We start from the raw sequence: 18,790 nt of genomic DNA on the forward strand, positions 1-18,790 counted from the left end.
CCGCCCAAGAAAATCAGCCCAAGTATGAAGTCGAAAACAAAAGTGGAATGCAATATAACATTTAGAAAAGTTTCCATTTACATTTCAAGAGTTGACTAAAGTGAGCGTGTATAGCAGCATGAAAACCTCCGTTCAGTGAAATCGCCTTGATCTTACAGGGACAACAAGCGCCCAACAGGAGAAAAGATGGATTGGGGACTCCGAGGGTCACCAGTGTTTGTGTGTTTGCTTTTGGTGTTTGCAGAGAAGGCCTCTTTTTTTTTTCCTTCTTTGTTTTTTACGATGCCATCTGCGCCGCTGCAAGAAAGGCCTGCATTGTCTGTACATGCAAACCCCCTTGTGAATGATCACTGTGTTGAGGCGTTAATGACAATACCATTTGAACTTCCCACACTACTTTTCTTTCATGTTTTTAAAGTTCTACTCCGTGCGCCAAGGAAAACAAGAGTGTAATGGACATTTTCTGGCCGGGCAATTATGTGAAACGAGACTGGCCTCATGTTTTGTTTGTGACAGTTCTGTGGTGGAGCAAGCTCTGGCCAGCCTGAGGGAAAGTGCAAGAGTTCACTGCATTGGACAGTGGAATGGAGCTGCATCTCTGGACAGTGACACTGACAAGTTGTATTTTGAGAAAGTATTTTTTTTTACAATTATGCAACAGGAACCCATCATTGTTTGTAGTTCTTAAAGCAAAGGTCATTGAAAAATGAAGTTAAATGCAGTTAACTGCTCTAACAGGTGACCTTACACTACATGAAACATCTGGAAATAGATGCTCATTCATTTAGTTTTACAATAGGAAGCAGAAGTATCCAACTTTTATAAAGCGTATTTCTGATTATTCAATTAAAGAAACTACACAACTATATTTTGAGTTATTTTGGAGTTATATTTATAGTGTTATGTGCCAAGATTGTTAATTCTTACTGCAAAAATCAAATGGTTTTATTATATTAAATTGCATTGTGTCTTAAACTAGTCAACCTGCAGGGCATACATTTTTTAAATTAAATATAATTATCATTGGATTATTGCAGACACATAAAAATGACATTTTAAAGCAACACATTCACTTAAAGTGGTTGAATAACGTGATGCAGTTTATACAGCTGGAAACGATATAACACAGCGAGTATTATATATATTTTCCACAGGGTCTAGGGACAAATTCTTTTTAGTCTGAGATCCCATTTTAATACTCAAAACTATGCTTGATATGTTTATTTTAGTTTATTTAGCGCTGTCAAAGGCTTGACATATAAGGGAATAGGCCAACAGAGGATAGATTAGTAGCGTTATTGGAGCCACAAACCTGTTTCTGTGCCGCCTTTTTAGTTGAAGTTTCTAGCTGTGACATCTTTTTCCACCCTTTCTGTTTTTATATTTCTCCAAGTAAGAAAAAAAAGACAAAAAAAGAAATTTGGATGAACCCGTCCACCCATCACACACTTGGGTGGGAGGGATGATGTCTTGAAAAGAGTTCAAAACAAAAACAATGCCGATGTTCATTAACAGAAAAAAAGGATTGCCACATGTTTCCATCCAGGATTTCTTATGTGAAAAAATGCACATAGTTGAATGTAGAAAACAGTGCCTTTCCTGTATTGCAGAGTTTACTCTCTGGTAGATAAATCATCAGCAGAGACTTTTAGACAATGTAATTTGTCATTATTGCCACAGTGATGCACTTACAGCACAGGACACCAGTCAAACACTTTTACTGCTTTTGTTACGATGTACTAAATAAAAACAAAATACACTAAAAAACCAAGAAAAGAAAACTAAATTGAAGCACACTGCGTTGCACACAGCTCATGGCTCGCCATGCAAACTTTTCCATATTGCAAGTCATCTGCCGCTGCACGGAATATGTGCACTCCAAATATGCTTGCTCTGCATGCAGCCCCTCACACAATAACTGTCATTCCTACTGGTTAATCACATCAATTTGTTGTGCTGGGAGTGTATATCTGCTGCTGCTGCTGTTGTTGTTTTTGTTTTGCTGTTTCTGAGCATGCCCAGAGGAGGCGTACTCTTGAGCAGCTATGAACGGGTGTCCTTCGCTCTTTCTGAGGCAGGCAGCTCATTAGTCGCCTCTCTCCTCATCCCCTAAACAGCTTGGTTTGCATAAGCAAATGGAAAGGAACGTGAAGGTGTTCTAGGCAGGAAAGGGATGATGGGATTCCAACTTACAGTACTTCCCAGTAGGCATTTTCCTGCCAAAGCCTGTAGAAGATGAGAACAACAGCTTAAAAAAATAAATAAAATAAAGAATAAATAAATAAAAACATCGCTGTCTACAATGATTTAGCCCAGGATTTAACCAAAAGGCACAGTGGTGTTGTTCCTGCTGTGGTTGCATTTACTGTATGAATCTATCAGCCTCTTCTTTCACTGCAAAATAAAAAGTCATTTCCAACATGATACAGCAGAGTAGTTAGCAAAGTACTGTACAAATCCAGACAGGCTGAGGATATAAATACAACAGGAAAACACTGCTGTTGCTCGGTTTTAGGTACAGTATGAATCATCATGTACTTAGTGGTATTTTGAAAATTGTGTTATTTAAGCACTCAGGTGATGGGAGGAATGTGGGTGGCTGATGAACAAGGCTGCATCCCAGCATTGGGAAATCAGTCCAAATCCATATACCTTATCACTCTTTAGTTTTGTGTTTGTATAAATTGTTTGTAAATTAATTAAATAAATAAGTTATCGCATTTACATTTAAATATTAGAACTTATGTTGTTGTTGCTGCTTGATTATGCATTGATGTGCTTTTGTTGTAGTTTGCATTCAGTAAACGCTGGTAGTTAAATAGGCATTTAATAATGATACACAGTTGTTTTTGACTTATTCTGTGTTGATTAATGTCCTTTAATCATAAATCAAATCTTATATTTCCAACAATGATATTTTGCAAAAACTGAGTGAGCACAAATCTTATGTAAAGTTACACTCGAGACATCATTTCCTCAAAAAATCTGCCTCTATGCTCAATGACAGGTTCATGAATTATTGTTGGGGGCAGATGTTGAGTAGCAGTAAATTTGCACGCGGGCTTCAGAGGCAGCGAGAGTGAGCGTGGTATGGCTTTCTGACAGAGAGGAAATGAGCTGAGGAGATCTCCCGGGCTGCGGCAGGCCTTTGCTTGGCAAATGGGAATGAGATGGAATTCCAGGCCTGGAAAAAAATTATAAATCCACAACAAGCATGAATGTATGGATCCTTAAAACTCCAGGCAGGCATTTCCAAAGTAAACCAGGTCACTGAGGCGGCTTTGTCCGATATTTAGCGCTTTTTCAAAGACCGGCGTCTTGTGTAAATTAGACTTCATGTTAAAAGGGCTTCTTTTCTTTTTTTTTTCCTTCCCCACAGTTAACATGAGAAGTGTTGATTTTACATGAAAGTCCTCTACCTGTGTGTGAGTTAGTCCAGTTCACAGAGTTTTGATTAAAGTAAATATTTGGATAATAAAAAAGTGGGTTTGGGATTACATGCTGTCCATTCCGTCACAAGCTTCAAAAATCAGCACATTTCACTGGTTGCATGTAATAGATTTCATTTTCGGAACACTCAAGAGATCATCTTTTTGGAGATGCTGTGAGACATCGAGGATTATGAATCAGGGAAAGTGAAGACAATAAAAACACTTTTGAAGTTAATCATGCAAGCAGGTTGACAAAAATGTGTTGCCGCAGGACCCCAGGCGAGACCAGAAACAGCTTTTAATCTCCACTGGGGACATGTAAACAGTCATTAAGATGGTGGGAATGCTATTCATGCTTTTCAGCTGCCTGATAGATGTGGGACTCCTTGCCAATGTCTACACAAGCAGAGCACCAATGTAAAACCGTCAACACTTTCAAGAAAGAAAGAAAAAAAAGAAGAAGAAGAAATTGGGAGCTTGTATGAGGAAATCTATGCGCACCATTGCGAGTGACATGCATGCACACAACACAACACACGTACTGTACGTACACACATCGATTCAGGCTGTGTGCAGAGTAAAGGGATTCACTCAGGCTCACGATAATGTCGTTTTTCTTCTGTGGAGTTTATGGCAGATGTGCAAGTGCTGTAAAAAAAGAAAAAGTGGAAGAGATGCATTGGGGGCTTGTTAATTAGCAGAGAGTTTTGAAAGGCCTCACGTTCTGCCTTGGCTGGCAGGTTGGCAGCACCTGATTAGAATGGAATAGGGAAGCACTGAGACGACGCTCTAGTTCCCCAAAATAAAGAGGGAGAAACTCACTCTCTCAGACGCACACACACACACACACACACAGAGGGCCCCATGTGCTGGCCTCATTTTTTTCATCTTCATCTGACAAATTGCATTCATGTTGTTAAAAACACAGACACTGACGGAGGAATGCATGTGTCTCAAGCTGTTCTTTGAACTGGAAATGCAAAGGAGATCATTAGACTTACATTGTTTTCTGATGCGAGGCGTGTGCCATGGAAAAGGCTGCAAATTACCTCACATGATGATGATATAAGCAGATGTAATGTTAACAAGTCCCAGAACTTGTTGGTCTGGTGGAACTGAAATGTACAGTCATCTTGATGGTTTGGTTGTTTTTGGCACCCGCTGACCTTTATTCCCCCACTTTCAACAAACACATTATTCTTGAATGACTGCCTTTGCACAAGCTGATGAAATATACATATCTGTAGACAGCCGCGCTGGCAGGTTGTGCTCGTGGTGTTTATAGAAGTGGGTGAACCCTTCAATCTCGGAATGACAGCGTTTCAACGAAGGCTGAAATTACAGCTCTGTGAGGATGCACATTAACGTCTCTGTGGATCCATACGGAGAGGAATGGTATGAATAACTGTATGTTGCAGAGGCTTACAGGGATCTAACCAGCACTGCATGTCAAACAAGTCTATTTAACTGAATTCATAGTCTATCCAAGTTCAAACTAATGTGTCACCTTTGCAGGTATACAACCGGCCACTAGAAGCTTCTGAAAAGGGATGCATACGCACACTCTTGTTCTTGTTGAGTGAGAAGGAGCAGAAGAAATTGCAGGAAAGAAGACGTGCATATTTGATGGTTCTTGTGTTTGGCAGATGGTAACTACGGTGTGTGCTAGGCTTGTCTTGCAATCTGTATGCAGACATTATGAGGTCCCTCGGGTCTATGATTTCAGGATATTTGTGTTTGCGGGCCATGTTATTATCTGCCTGGTGCCCTCGGTGTCAGGACCACCATGGGAAGCCCTTGCCCCTGGGGAATAGTGCAGATCAGGACCATGGAAGCTCATTTCAGGATTCCATCTCCAACATAAACCCCCTCATTCTTGTTATGGTCACTTTTTTTAGGTTTGGGATTTGGTCAGTTTTAAAAAAAATGGTCAAGTAGTGTTGATTCACTGAAAAGAAGTCTCTCCATTAAGTTTATTTTCAAGTACTCAGCTACCGGCGCCAGGGCTGACCTCACTGTTCAGCTGCTAGCAGGAATAAAAGAAGAGTGAAACAGAGATAAAGTAAGCAGAGACTTTGGAAACAGGGAATCACTGCAACAGAAAGACTTGATGTTTTTCAGATATCCCGGACAAGCAGCATAACACAGAATAAAGGCCACTCAATTTCCATGAAGTCAGCCAGATGGGGACACAAAATCTGGGGTGGTACAGGTTACCAGGACCTCCCTTCCACTGGTCACGAGTCCAACTAATGGACATCTGTCACAGTCCCACGACAGCAGACCCAGCCACTGTCAGAGCCGCAATTAAATATTTATGAAACAAGGATGTTTAGCACTCCGCCTCGCGCTGCTAATCAATGATTCGATCCATAGCACCCAATGCAGAATACATTTATTATACATTATCTTTTCATGCAGTCAATTTTATGCATTCTGATTCCACCTCCAGACGTACTGCATTGAAATGGGGCAAAGCTGAGATTGTGTTTAAAATTTAAAGTGGTCCCATTGCCCCGAGCGATATGCCCTCCTCACTGTCATGCACGCGAGATTGTTGGAAAGTGAGACATTTCTCCTCTTGCACGGCTCTCCCTCTGAGCATATACTACTGCAACAATTGCACAGCCAGTCCTTCGTCAAACAACAGCAAACATTTGTTGCACAAAGTAATGCCAACCCAGCTTTTCTTTTCTAATAATTTAAAGTGTCCTGCGTGGTGAGCACAGACTAAGTGACCTGAACAGGCGTTAGCAGTAGCAGCCAAGGGCAAAGCTGGCTAATGTAAACCAAATCCTGTACCTGGGGAGCACAGCCTATTCAGGCTAATCCACTAGCCTGGAGGCTGCTGCTTTAATAGGGGCACTGTGGACCGAGTCATTGTCCTCTCTATACTCAAGGAGCCAATGCAACATATTTGCTCCACTGAGCTCAAACAGCTCTCCTGTCTGAATATTTATCCGAGGCATATGGAGGAGGGAGCTAAAAGGAGGTGGAGAGAGGAAGTGAGATTTGCCTGTCTGAGTTTTATTTCAATGTGCCAAAACGTGGATGATATCCTATTTTAAAAAGACAACAGCTCATGGCCCTCAAACAAGAAACAATGCGCATTTCTCATGTGAGGCTTGTAAAACTGCATAAAATGCTTTGACTCGAGGTTAGCTCTGACAACAATGGAAAAAAGCGGAATAGAAATAGACTGAAGGGAACGAGGATCTTGTGAATTGTAGTGGTTGTATTATCAAACACACCTTTCTCCACAGGCCTGTCATTTGGCACCAGCCACCGAGGGAGCAATAGCAGCTGTCAGCAGCAGCCCTTTACATATCTATTCTCCCAATACATCTCATTGGATTCAATTCATTTTACCTCAGGCACTTTTGTCAGTCGTCCTCTCAGATTCTTCTTATTATGTGTGCGCGTGTTTAGGTGTGTATGTGTGGGCTATGCACACATACCTACAGTACGTCGGTCGGCTCTTAAATCTTCTGAGTGTGTTTGTGTGCAGTGGCCTTCGTGCATGTGGGTGTGAGCTCAAAGCCAAGTATTTACACACGCCTTTACCCATGGTGCCGTGGGAGCCTGGAGTACGCCAGGGGCTGCTGGGGTTACGCAGCAGGGATTGAAGCCTGTGAAGGACTGCCTCAGTGAACCTACTGATTATCTGCACCATTAATTCACACCTCCTTGACCTTGCTGCTCAATCTATACTCCATCACTCATCTTAAGTGGCACAGTGAGGCTGCCATGCACTTAGTGTATATCTTAATCCACAAGACACAACACCAGTGCTCCAGTGGCTTATTTTAAAGCCGCTGGTCTTGTTGACTCAGACTCCAGGACCACTTCAAATTCTCAAAGTGATTTTTAGGGTTCGAGCAAGAACCCTATTGAAACTGGAAGGATTATTATTCAATTATTTTCTTTGAGGGGTAAAATAAGCACCCTATGTGCAAATCCAGTGTAGTATTATTAAGGAGTTTGTAGGCTGGAATGTAATATTCCAGCCATTAGAATGTTTGTACGAGTATATTCCTTCATCATCTACTGCATTATCTTCCACATGAGGGTCACAGGGCTGCTGGTGCCAATCCCAGCGGACATATGGCAAAAGGTGGGGCACACATATGGATGCAAACAATCATTCATTCACAGCTACGTGCAATTTAGAGTGGCCAATCGACTTCTGTCTCGGAGAACCGAGAGAAAACCCACGCACACACACGGAGAACATACGCGGACAGACGACCTTCTTGCTGTGAAGCAACAATGCTGGCCATGTGCTCCACCATGTGTCCCTTGTATATATATCACTTTAAAATAATGCAATTGAAGAAACCTTATTTCTAATATACACTTTAGGCACTTTAAAGAGGCCACCCTCTTGCCCCGCCCTGTTTCTACAGTAGCCTGAATGGACAAACCAGCCACAGAAAGTTTTGTGTTTTCAAGGTGTACCGTAGACTACAAATTTGGTAGCACCAACGAAAGAATACCCTGTGACCCATTGTTGATCCTGACCCAATCTCTGGGGTTTGACTGACCAGAAAAGATCCAGCGTTGGCCGTCTCAGACAGCACAGAATAAACCCTCAACAAAACTGCAAAGTTGATTGTAAACAAGTAACCGAATATAAAATTCCACCCCACCCCAACTGCCTTTGTCCTGATCCCATCCTGAACTGACATTTCAATTTGAGCAATACAAGGAAGGGAAATTCAAATAAGTGTATCCACCGACTATTAGTGAGCTGCTCCTCTTCTAGCAGTTTGTGTCGCTACCCCTGATCAGCATCAGAGGCGTGTCACCCTTTGATGGCTCAGTTTTGGTGGGTGTTGGGGGGGCTGGAATATGGGTACAGGCAGCGTCAAGCTGGGTTCAGAGGTTAATTGTCAGTATTTTGGTTTCTTACTCCATGTGTAGCTGCCATCGACTTTGATTCCCCCTTCAGCGTTTGACTGCCATGGAAAGGCTTTGTGCCGATCACATTTGGTGCTCATTAACAGTCATAATGTGAGGAAGACTGCTGTTGCTTCACCACTGGTGTATGTGCATCACTTACTGCTGCCCCTCCTTCCATCCTGCAGCTCTGTGCCTCGCCGCGGCGGACGGCAGGGCAGAAAGGCTGGTGTGCAGGCGAGCCTGGGAGCTCTTGGTGGATCATGAAAATGCATTCTCTGGGCTTAATTGAAGGTAGAGCTGTCATGTTCCACACAGACAGCCACATGTAATTATTCCAGTCAACCAGGGTTCACTTTGCCTGTCAGCTACCTGCCTGAGTTGCCTGCTGCTGCTGGAGGGTGTATAGAAACAGAGAGCAAGGAAGGGGTAGATAGGGGGTTGTGGGGTAGAGGAGGTAAGAAAGGAAAAAGTGTATTTCTGTGTGTGCTCGGCCTAGCTGGGTATAGTTTCACTGGAGGGGTGAATAAAAAGCAGTGATCTTCCAATTTGTCTCTGCAGCTCGTCCCCTCTCTCTCCCTCTTTCTTTATCTGTTTTCTACCTACTTTTCTCTTCTGCCTACACCCTCCAGTCAATCGTCTCTCTCTGTTTCTGTCACCATATTTCCTCTTTCAGGAAGAAACAGAGGGGGGAAAAAAATACAGAGGCACAGAGAAGAAGAGTGAGCGACAGTAACTGTGGGCCCTCCACAGATAGCCCAGGCCGCTAAACATAGTCTGCTTGGTTCAACATCGACTTCAATTTGGGGAACCTCAGAGCATTTTGTTCCTCCATGTGGCAATTAGGATGTCAAATCAAACTTGGGAAGGCAAACAGCACAGCAAGCCTCCTTGCTGCTATTTCCAGACACCACATCTATGTCTCAAGCACACACACACACACACACACATCTTTCTCTCTCACACAGATCTACTAAGGATTACACAAACTCTGCTCATAGAGAACTTTCTCCCGCACACGGACACAGTGTTATGGAAATGATCACATCTCTGAACAATGCCGGAGTTCCTGACCCAACAGTCCAAGGAGCCATAAATCGGGGCGTTTCAGTCAAGCTCTGACCCCTGACCCCTCCGACACCAGCTCTGTCCTCACTGTCAATCAGGCCTTTATCTCCGTTGAACCTTTAAACATTACCCAGACAACAATGGGGCAAAGCCAGAGCGCTCATCCCCAATCACACGCCTTTTTCCCAACATTTCACACCATGTCATCAGTGTGTGCCCAGGACAAATTGCATTACACTGGTGTCAGAGAAGTATCAATGATATTAATCCATTATTTTCATTTCATTTGGAAAATCCATTATTTTCACTGCCTAAATCGATTAATAGTTGAACATGTGATCCTTTCTATGTGGCTGCTGCTGCATCTATGGCGTGCCTCAAGGTTCTGTCCTTGACCCATTTTGTTCTGTATTTAAATGGGCTTTTAGATTAATTTTGTTGGGTTATCCGTGGATAAGTAGGTATTGAAGTGGACTGTTGAGATGAAGAGGGAGCTGAACAGATAGAAAAAGCTTGCAATTTACCATTCCCTCGATATTCTTGATCTATGGTGAGGGGTTTTGGGTGTTTAATGACAGAATGTGTGCCTATTTTTTCCATATGCTGTATGGGATGTAGAGAAAGGAGCACGGTGTTGTCATTCCTTCTATATATACATAGAATGGAGCCCGTTGAGATAAATTTAGCATCTCAATGGGATGCCAAACGTATGTACTTCTCTGTGGAGGCAATTCTTGAGATATCCAGCAGGGAGGAAAAGCCCTGGAGTAGACACAGAATATGTTGAAGAGATCTGGTTTGGGAATACCTTGGGATCCCACATGAGGAGCTGGAAAATGTTGCTGGCAGAAAATTGGTGTAGATAATGTAAATACATCTTTACTCAATAGGGATTTGTCACCACATGATGGCATCATTTCCATGACTGCAACATGTTTTATTCTAGATCGACAATGCTGACTTTATAAAAACAGTCTGCTTCATCCCACTCTAACTAGACTGAACTCAACAACATGAAAACATTTGAAATTTAACTCTACTGTATGTCATCTCCTGTCTGGTACCCTCCTCCCCCCTAAATTCCATACTTTTCCATAATTTCCATGACTAGCAGGGAAAACTATATAAGATAAAGAGTAAAGCCCCGGAGATACTGTCATTTCAGTTCAACAGAGAACTGGGAACACACACACACACACACACACACACACACACACCACAACACCACATGAAGGCACCGTCTGCTTTATTCTACTATTTACTTCTCATTTTCCCTTTTTACCATCAAGCGCTGTAGATTATAATGGCTCTGATCTCATTCAAATGCATTTAATGACAGACCAATGGGGTAAATGACAGCTTTTAAAAACACTTTGTGAATCAGTAACCTAAACCTCAATCTGGTTGTTTGCATTCATGCACATATTCCTGCATGTGCATGTGGTTTCATGAACGTTTTGGTGCCATGCCAACGTCAGGCAGTTTGCGCTAAATAAGAAAAGAGTTTTCCAAGAAATGCACGAAAATGGAATGTGGACCCTTGCTGTTTGTCCGCAGACAAGGCCGTCCCCGGGCCTGACACACTGAGGAATTTGGGGCTGAGCAGGGTAGGGCCATTGGGGGACATGAGACTCACTCAGGGTCACTGATTCTGCGGTCACTCCCCCTGTTTCTCACTCTTTGTGTTCGCATTCATGCTACAATATGGCATGAGCAACAATATTCCTTTACACTGCAAACAAATACACCCATTCAGCTTAACAAGGGTATTTAATCTGGTTTAAAGCAAGTCAATGGTTTTCTGTGGTGTTATTTTTTTTCATTCTTTTCTGAAAATGAGGTGAACATTTTTACATTTCTAATTATTCGTAAAATAAAATCAGATCGTTAAACTGTCATGATCATACAGTGATCAGCTGATGACACTTTATTCTTATAAGAATAAAGTGAATAAGTTTATAGGGAGAAATTATGACAAGAAAATCTGTAACGTAAGGATTTGCATGGCTGGTCTTATTAGCCACTAATGAGAATATAAATGATCCTGTGTGCCCCCTCATTGGCCTCTAATACTCAATGTCAATTCTTGTGCACATAATGTTGAGTGACATCTAAGCTTCTTGCATACAGCATTTATATTCATGTGACCTCTTGACTTAGTAGGCTGAAAAAATCATAACGCAGCACCAGCACCCCCATAAAAAGAGCTAGCATATGTTTCCTGGCACTTCAAACAGGATTAAATGAAAAGTGTTTGTCCAAAAAAAAACATCATTAAAAGAAAGACACAAGTTTTAGAAAGAAAAAAAAAAAACACACAACCATCAAAACAAACTACCACATGGAGTGACTGCCAGTGCAACCAAGTCAGCTTCTATTTAAAATGGAATCTACCATCTGCTCAGGTAAGTACAGGGGTGATAGGGGTAAAAATGACACATCGAATACACCTGTATGGCATTTATGTATATGTATGTACAGTATATATGTATTTATATACATATATTATTGCAGTTTTATTTTAGAACACATTTTGCAAATTTAAGACATTTCTCATGTAAGTGTTACTGGGTTTGTGTTGTTGCTTTGCTATAGATGTCGCAAGTTTTGTTTGTACACAAACACTTGTGGAAGTGTATTATATGATCTTCTTAATTAAAGCTGATGTATCTTAATTTCCCATTAGTTTTACGGGAATGAATTAGGGTTCCTGTCAGTTCAAACCACCTTCCCATCCTCTCTGTATGGTGCACTGTACTGTAGTCGACTGATTGATGTAGCAGGATATTATCCGCTGCAATGCAGCAAGCTGCAAAGAGACCTTTTACGCAGCTGGAAGCTCAGAGGGCCCCAGACTTCAGACGCGTGTGCCCAGCCCCTTGACATAAGCCACACCACAGTACAGTTCCGTCTCTTTGCTCCTCTCCCTCTCATTCACTCTGTCTTCTCCATCTTGTCTGCCTTTTTCTCCTCCCACCTCACTTAAGCCACATGTTTAACGGTAGCTATTTTAATATTGAATAATACCTCATCTGATCAACAAATAAACAAGTTATATCTGATTATGATTAGACACCGGAAACATAACATGATTGCTGGTTCAGTGGGGTCTGCTTATAAATAGTAAAGCAATATAAGTTGGTTTCAGTGACGGTAACGTCAGTCTGGTGGCTAGTGGGTTCACTACTGTGGTCAAGCCTGACATAACTCAAAAAGAACTGGATGAATCGCAGTCAATCATCCCAGAAGGAGGAGCCACCTGACAGTGGTGGTCCCCCGATTTCTCCTCTGGTTTATGTGTTTCACATTTGTGGCTACGAGTGAAATATATCCACGGGTCTGGATCTTCATCCTCCAGCAGAGTCAAAGTTGAATTACTGAATCCCTAAATTTGGTTTTTGTTTTAGTCTGGATTGTTACAAACCTTTGGAATCAAATGATGTATCTATATGGGTCACAAATTACATGTCCTGTCAGGAACATTATCACCCCATTTTCAGCCCAAGCAAATTTTCCTGTGGTCCTGCCATCCCTCTGAATCCACAAGTCTTCTTTTGTGTTTATGATATGTTTTACAGTCAGTTCTGTTGCTATATTATGTTGATTTTTCTGCACATAAATCTCTGATTCCCTTCTTAAAATTCAACATTCCCATTGAAGGGGGGATTTTCCCTGTTTGGGGACTTTTTCTTCATCCGATGGAATTTTTTTATGTACAAATAGTAAAACCCCGAGGCAATTTGATGAATCAACATTTGCTCGAAATAACACCGATATGACTCGACTTCATTGTGGAATGGATTTCCAAGAACTTCCCTGTTGGCCGTAGGGTGAGTTGTGTCATTAAGGTCAAACTCACTAAACTAGGACTGATTGTACAGGCCATGCTCCACATTAGCATATTAGCACTGTCATGATGCACATGTCAGCATGCTGACTTTAGCCCTAAGCCCAATGTGGCTGAGTAAGCCTGTTCCCATTGCCCCTTGTTAAAGGGTTAGGGTTATGCTATTTTAATAACCCTTAAAGTAGCATATTCCTAATAATTCCTAATATTTCCTAATTAACATGGACTCAATAAAGTTGGACTGAGCTGTTGCACTCGATTGCGTTAGATAACCGTTCTCTTAGGTGACAGTGTAAAACTTTTAAATATCTCTAATGCAGCTTTAGCCCAATCATTCATGTAGTTTTAATCTCATGTTTAAAAGTTTCAACATTTCACTCTTTAGCCACATTCATTTAACATAACATCAAAAGTAGGACGTGTCAAAGCATGGTCCATTACACCTTTCTACAAAACAAAATACAACTTCCATATAAAGGTGAGCGTTATATTAAAAACTCAGGAATCTGTTCAAGCCCAGATTTGTCAAAACGTCATTTACTATCATATTACAGTGTTTCCCAAAATGTTCATACGGGGACCCACTTTTTAAAGATGACAAAAAGAAGTATCATTCGCAACAAGAGCCATTTTGTGAATAATATACAATGTTGCACTATTTCACTGCCATTTGTGTAAGTTACATAAATGTTACATACTGCAGCCACAGACTGTAACACTGAATATTATTTTGAATAGGTAAACAAGACACATTTAAGATAGATTTGATTGACTCAAAATATACTTATATGCACGGGTTATTTAATAGATATTAAGTTTATTTTATTTCCACATTACTCACTAAAGTATACAGCAGTTACAGAAATTAAATCAGTGATTGTTCTTCATGACGGACCTGTGCCGAATAGACGGGGCATTGCCTGAGCTCCTTTTATTGACAGGCAGCCACTGATCAAGCGTCTAATCAAATTTCACATGTGCTACGTTTGTCATCATGGTCCTGAGAGTTGGTTGTAGTTTCCGCCGCCATCTTATTTTCCATTTTAATGAAATGGAAACATTGGTCATGCTGGAGTCACTTTTAATCAGGGCAAGTCGACGCCGCTGAGTGTGTGCATGCAGAACAAAAGTCATGTCTTCCCTCTGAATAAGCTGCAGATCTGGGCCAGCCACCACCAAGGCCCAGTGTGGCCCTTGGGCTCACTTAAGGAAGGCCTGTAAAAACCATGACTGATTTACATCCACGTTGCCTGGGCTTCTGCCGAGCAGCACCGCCCCCCTGTCCCCTCTGTGGGTGCTTCAGCGAACCACAGAGGGGTGGACTGTGAGTGCGCAAGGACCACTGAGGGGAGAAAAAGAAGGGTCAGGAGAGAATAAGAGTGGAGAAAAGAAAAGAAACAAGGGAGAGAGGAGAAAGAGTGGGGCATAAGAGGGGGGAGAGGTCACAAGGGCAGTGCGGGGCGCTCCCAATCAGCACTGTGTAAACAGGCCTCCTCCTGGAGTGGACAGGTTGCAGGGGGGAGTCCTCCACGGGCCAGTGGGACTGTCAGCAGAGCAGATAACTGATGGCAGGAATGTGGCATTTGTTCTTAAAAGGAGGGAGAGCAGGGGCGGGGGGCAGGGGATGCAAGAAGGAGGAGTTCAACTAGTGGCAGAAAGCGGGGGCCGCCAATTAACATCTACTTGATGCATTCATACCGCCGGGCCTCTTGCTCCTTAAGCCCTGCAGCTGCATTTCTCTTGGCAGGAGGCTCCCTGCCTCTCTGGCCCTGTACTTTTGCACACTGATCCCCTTAACTACACAACGGCACCAGCCTGCGGGTCAACATACAGTACTTACATAGCCAGACACTTTAGTCATTACCCTGTAGACCGGTGGTCATTTGGAGAGTTTTTAGCGGCACCTGAATTTGTTTATTAATTGGAACTTTTCCAATTTTTACATCCTCGTGAAGCTTTGAGCTCAGGTTTCCATAATAACACAACATAAACTGATATTCCCCAGTGTTTTTGTTGGCACCGCAACAGAGTCAAACTCTACAAGTCCTTTACATGTAACTGCCATTTAGTCTCGTATTACATTATATCACATTCTGTCATTTTCCTAACCACCACCTCCACATCAGTCTGCGTCTCCTGCATTTTGAATAAAGATTGTGGTTAGGAAGACTGACATCAATTTAGGAGTTAAGCTGCACCGATGGGATTAATGTGATCTGCAAGTCAAGTCGTGTCTGTAGCCTCCGCGTGTGTCCTGTCTGCCTGAGACAGGCGTTCATCTCCCACTGATCCCAAAACAGTTATTAGCGTCTCCTGCCATCGGGAGCATATAGAATTGAGATTTGAGTCCACTGACCTCGCAGCTGTGCTCAAAAAGAGCAGGCAGCACTCTCCCTCCGTGCCCTCAATCTACAAATGAAGCCATGATCCCTGTCTTTGACCCTCCCTCTACCACCACCCGTCGTGGTGGCCTTTGAGGCCAAGTGAGGTGTAAACAAATCCAATATACGCTGCATTGTACAGCACCCCGAGGGTCCCCATGAAGTTACTCTAGAGGTACAAATCACTTTGGGTCACGGTTTGCTTGCTTTTTCTTGCTCTATTTCCCCGGGGCTTGTAGTTTCCTACAGCAAGAAAGTGGTGCAGCCACCCCGCTGCTGCCATCATATAAGTTTATTTACGTCTTGAACGTCTTGGATTGATTGAATGAGTTCCTTTTTGGGACTGTACCTCCACAGGCCTGCTTAGTGTTCAACCCAGAGACCACCGTGCAGAGGGAAACCCTCCATGGCCTGTTCCTTAAATCACAACACCTTCCGACTTTTCCGTTTTCTTCCACAGAGGGAAGATGTTAGTCCTTCCACTTTGCCACATCTTTGTTATTATAAACTCTGGCAGGAGTTATGAACGCAGGAATCACGTCCTGTCAGTGTGGCTGCTTTACTTCTCTTTAGAGGCTCGGGCTTTAAATGTGAAATAATATTTTCCTGTATTTATTTCCTGTGGTCACTTCACAAAACAATTGCATGCTCTTTACCAAACAGCTAGGTCAGAAATAGCTGTGCTGCAGTTTTCAGCATGGTGAGTAAATGTACATAGAGTAAAAGCATAATAATTATGGCGCATCATCATTATACCTCCAGTAAGATATTTTTTTCTTGCAAATAACCAGGAAAGAATCATATATAGACATTTTCAATGTTGTTCTTTGGCAGCGTCCCACCGGCACTGCATTCCAATCAAGTCATTTCTGCGAGTCGCTCGAGATTCCTGGCAGTTTTTGTTGATTGCTCCACTTTTCATGGACATGCAACCGAGCACAGTGCTGTGTAAATATGAGTGTGTAAATAAGGGGGAGCAAAGAGCGCGCTGGGTCAGCAGGGCAGAGGACAACTATCCATTTCCTGGAGAATACCCTCCCCTGACCTGGCAGGCAGTTATCAGGTCACTCCAGGTTCAGCCTCAGGGAGTGGTCTGCTGCCTGTCTGCATGTAGCCTGAAGTATTTAAGCAGTACACTGGAATGTGAGACGATCCATCGCCTTAAAATAAAATAAAATACACGTGGCCGTCTTGAAATTGGACAACATGAATAGAGCGTTGTCTGTCTGTCTCTGACACTGGCTTTTGCAGGTTATCTTGTCACTGAATGTAATGCAGTGAAGCTATTGACAGCTATCTCCCCTCAGTATCGCGGTGACTCTGGCATGTATAGAAAGAATGACAAAGGCAAGTTTCGGTTACACTGGTTGTCAACAAAAGCTCCTTTGTGTCCAGTTGTGTCACCAGGAGCTGCCACTTCCAATGAGGACCAGCGAGTGTGAGGATGGACGCACAGTGCAGTGGAGCAGTATCAGCTTATCTGTGTGAGCAAGACAGACAAGTACGTGCATCTGGCTGCATGTGAACACTTGAATAAGAGATTGTGTCACGGGCCGGTGAATCCATTCATTCGGTATGATGTGGTACAGTTGTAAGACGGCAGTTGCTCCATATGGACACCGCCTACCATAACATCACATTTTAGGTAATTGGATGTGACACATCTGTGGAACAAACTAATGTGAGCAACAATGCGGTCTAACTTGTCAGTGTGGACTGACACCATTGAGTCAAGTCACAGCCCATGAATATTCTCATTGGACCAAAGGTTTACATCAGTGATTCTGAACCTTTTCTTCACTTAGGCGTAGGCTGTGTCCAGCGGCTACGTCATAGATGACCGCGAACGACAACAGTGAAAGCGACACAACAATGGAGGACATCTCAACAAAAAATGGAACAGCTATTACACACAAAAACAGGTTCAAGAGAAGCTGCTATTGCTTTTATTTTATTGATTTTTATTTTATTGAAGCAGCTTTTTATCCACACGAAACTGGCATGTCAGCGAGCACTGAAACTTTATTTCTGGAAAACGGGTCCCAGAGCGGGAAAATCTCCAAAAAATCTACAACCAGTATGTTACCATGGGAAATGATGATGTCATAGTCTCACCTCTCGCTCTTGTGCTGTCTCTATCTTTGTAGTACCTGTCTTCCTCTTGTTCAGAGGTGATTTTTGGACCATTCGCTTTTTGATAGCTTTCATTTTGTTTCCTTAGTCTCCCTGGCTTGGTACATTCTGCCTATGTCCATGTGATGGTAGACACAGTAATGTTTACTTGTGTACATGTGTTAAAGCATCACATATAGGCCTGGCATATGCACTACAACTTATTTAGATTCTGTTTTGGGGAAATTTGTGTGGATGAAGACATTTCTTAAAAATTATGTTTATGGAAAACTTATTAAGACTGAAAAAGAAAAATATTGTATCAGGAAAAGTTGTGTCTCTTTTGTGTGGATAAGGTCAAATTCGTTGCATTAAAATATCTTAAAATGTGTCGCTATTTATCAAAGTGTCTACAAGAGCTGCAGAACAATAAATCGAAAGTTGTCATTCTAACTTTAACATGAAATAATGAAATATTAAGACCCCTGCTCAGTGCAATAACAATAGGCTAATGAATAAATCATTTCACATCTAAATTTGAGCAGAAATGTCTAAAATAAAGATTCAGGAGGTGGAGAAACTGCTGCACAGCCATACGTCACAACAGCATGTGCATCAACTGGATTTCTGCTGCTCCACATACTTTATACAAGAAGTCCCAACTGTTGTTTTGTGGATGTAGTTTGACATACATTTTTATGCCTAACCATCAAGTGTGAGAGGCAGAGGGGATTTAATTAAGTTAGTCTTGGGAGATATAATTAAGCAGCATTGTGTTGCTGACTCTTCCCAGACCCAGCGAGGCTATCGTAGGATATGTGGTTCTGCTCAGCACGTCCTGAGGCTAGCAAGCTAGTTGGTGCAATTACAGTGCTGTCTTACAGCATCAGGTATTTTAAGTATAATAAGGTTTGGCCTGTTTTCTCTTTGCCCCAGTTAAACTTCCCTTTTGTGCTCTGCCTAATTAGACCAAAAGTGCCCCCCCGTACTATAAGTCTTGTCATCCTGATGTTACTGATTTGTTTTAGTGAGGCTGTGGACACACACACAGA

The sequence above is a fragment of the Solea senegalensis genome, linkage group LG1, assembly GCF_019176455.1.
Source record: "Solea senegalensis isolate Sse05_10M linkage group LG1, IFAPA_SoseM_1, whole genome shotgun sequence".
NCBI classification, from domain to species: Eukaryota; Metazoa; Chordata; class Actinopteri; order Pleuronectiformes; family Soleidae; genus Solea; species Solea senegalensis.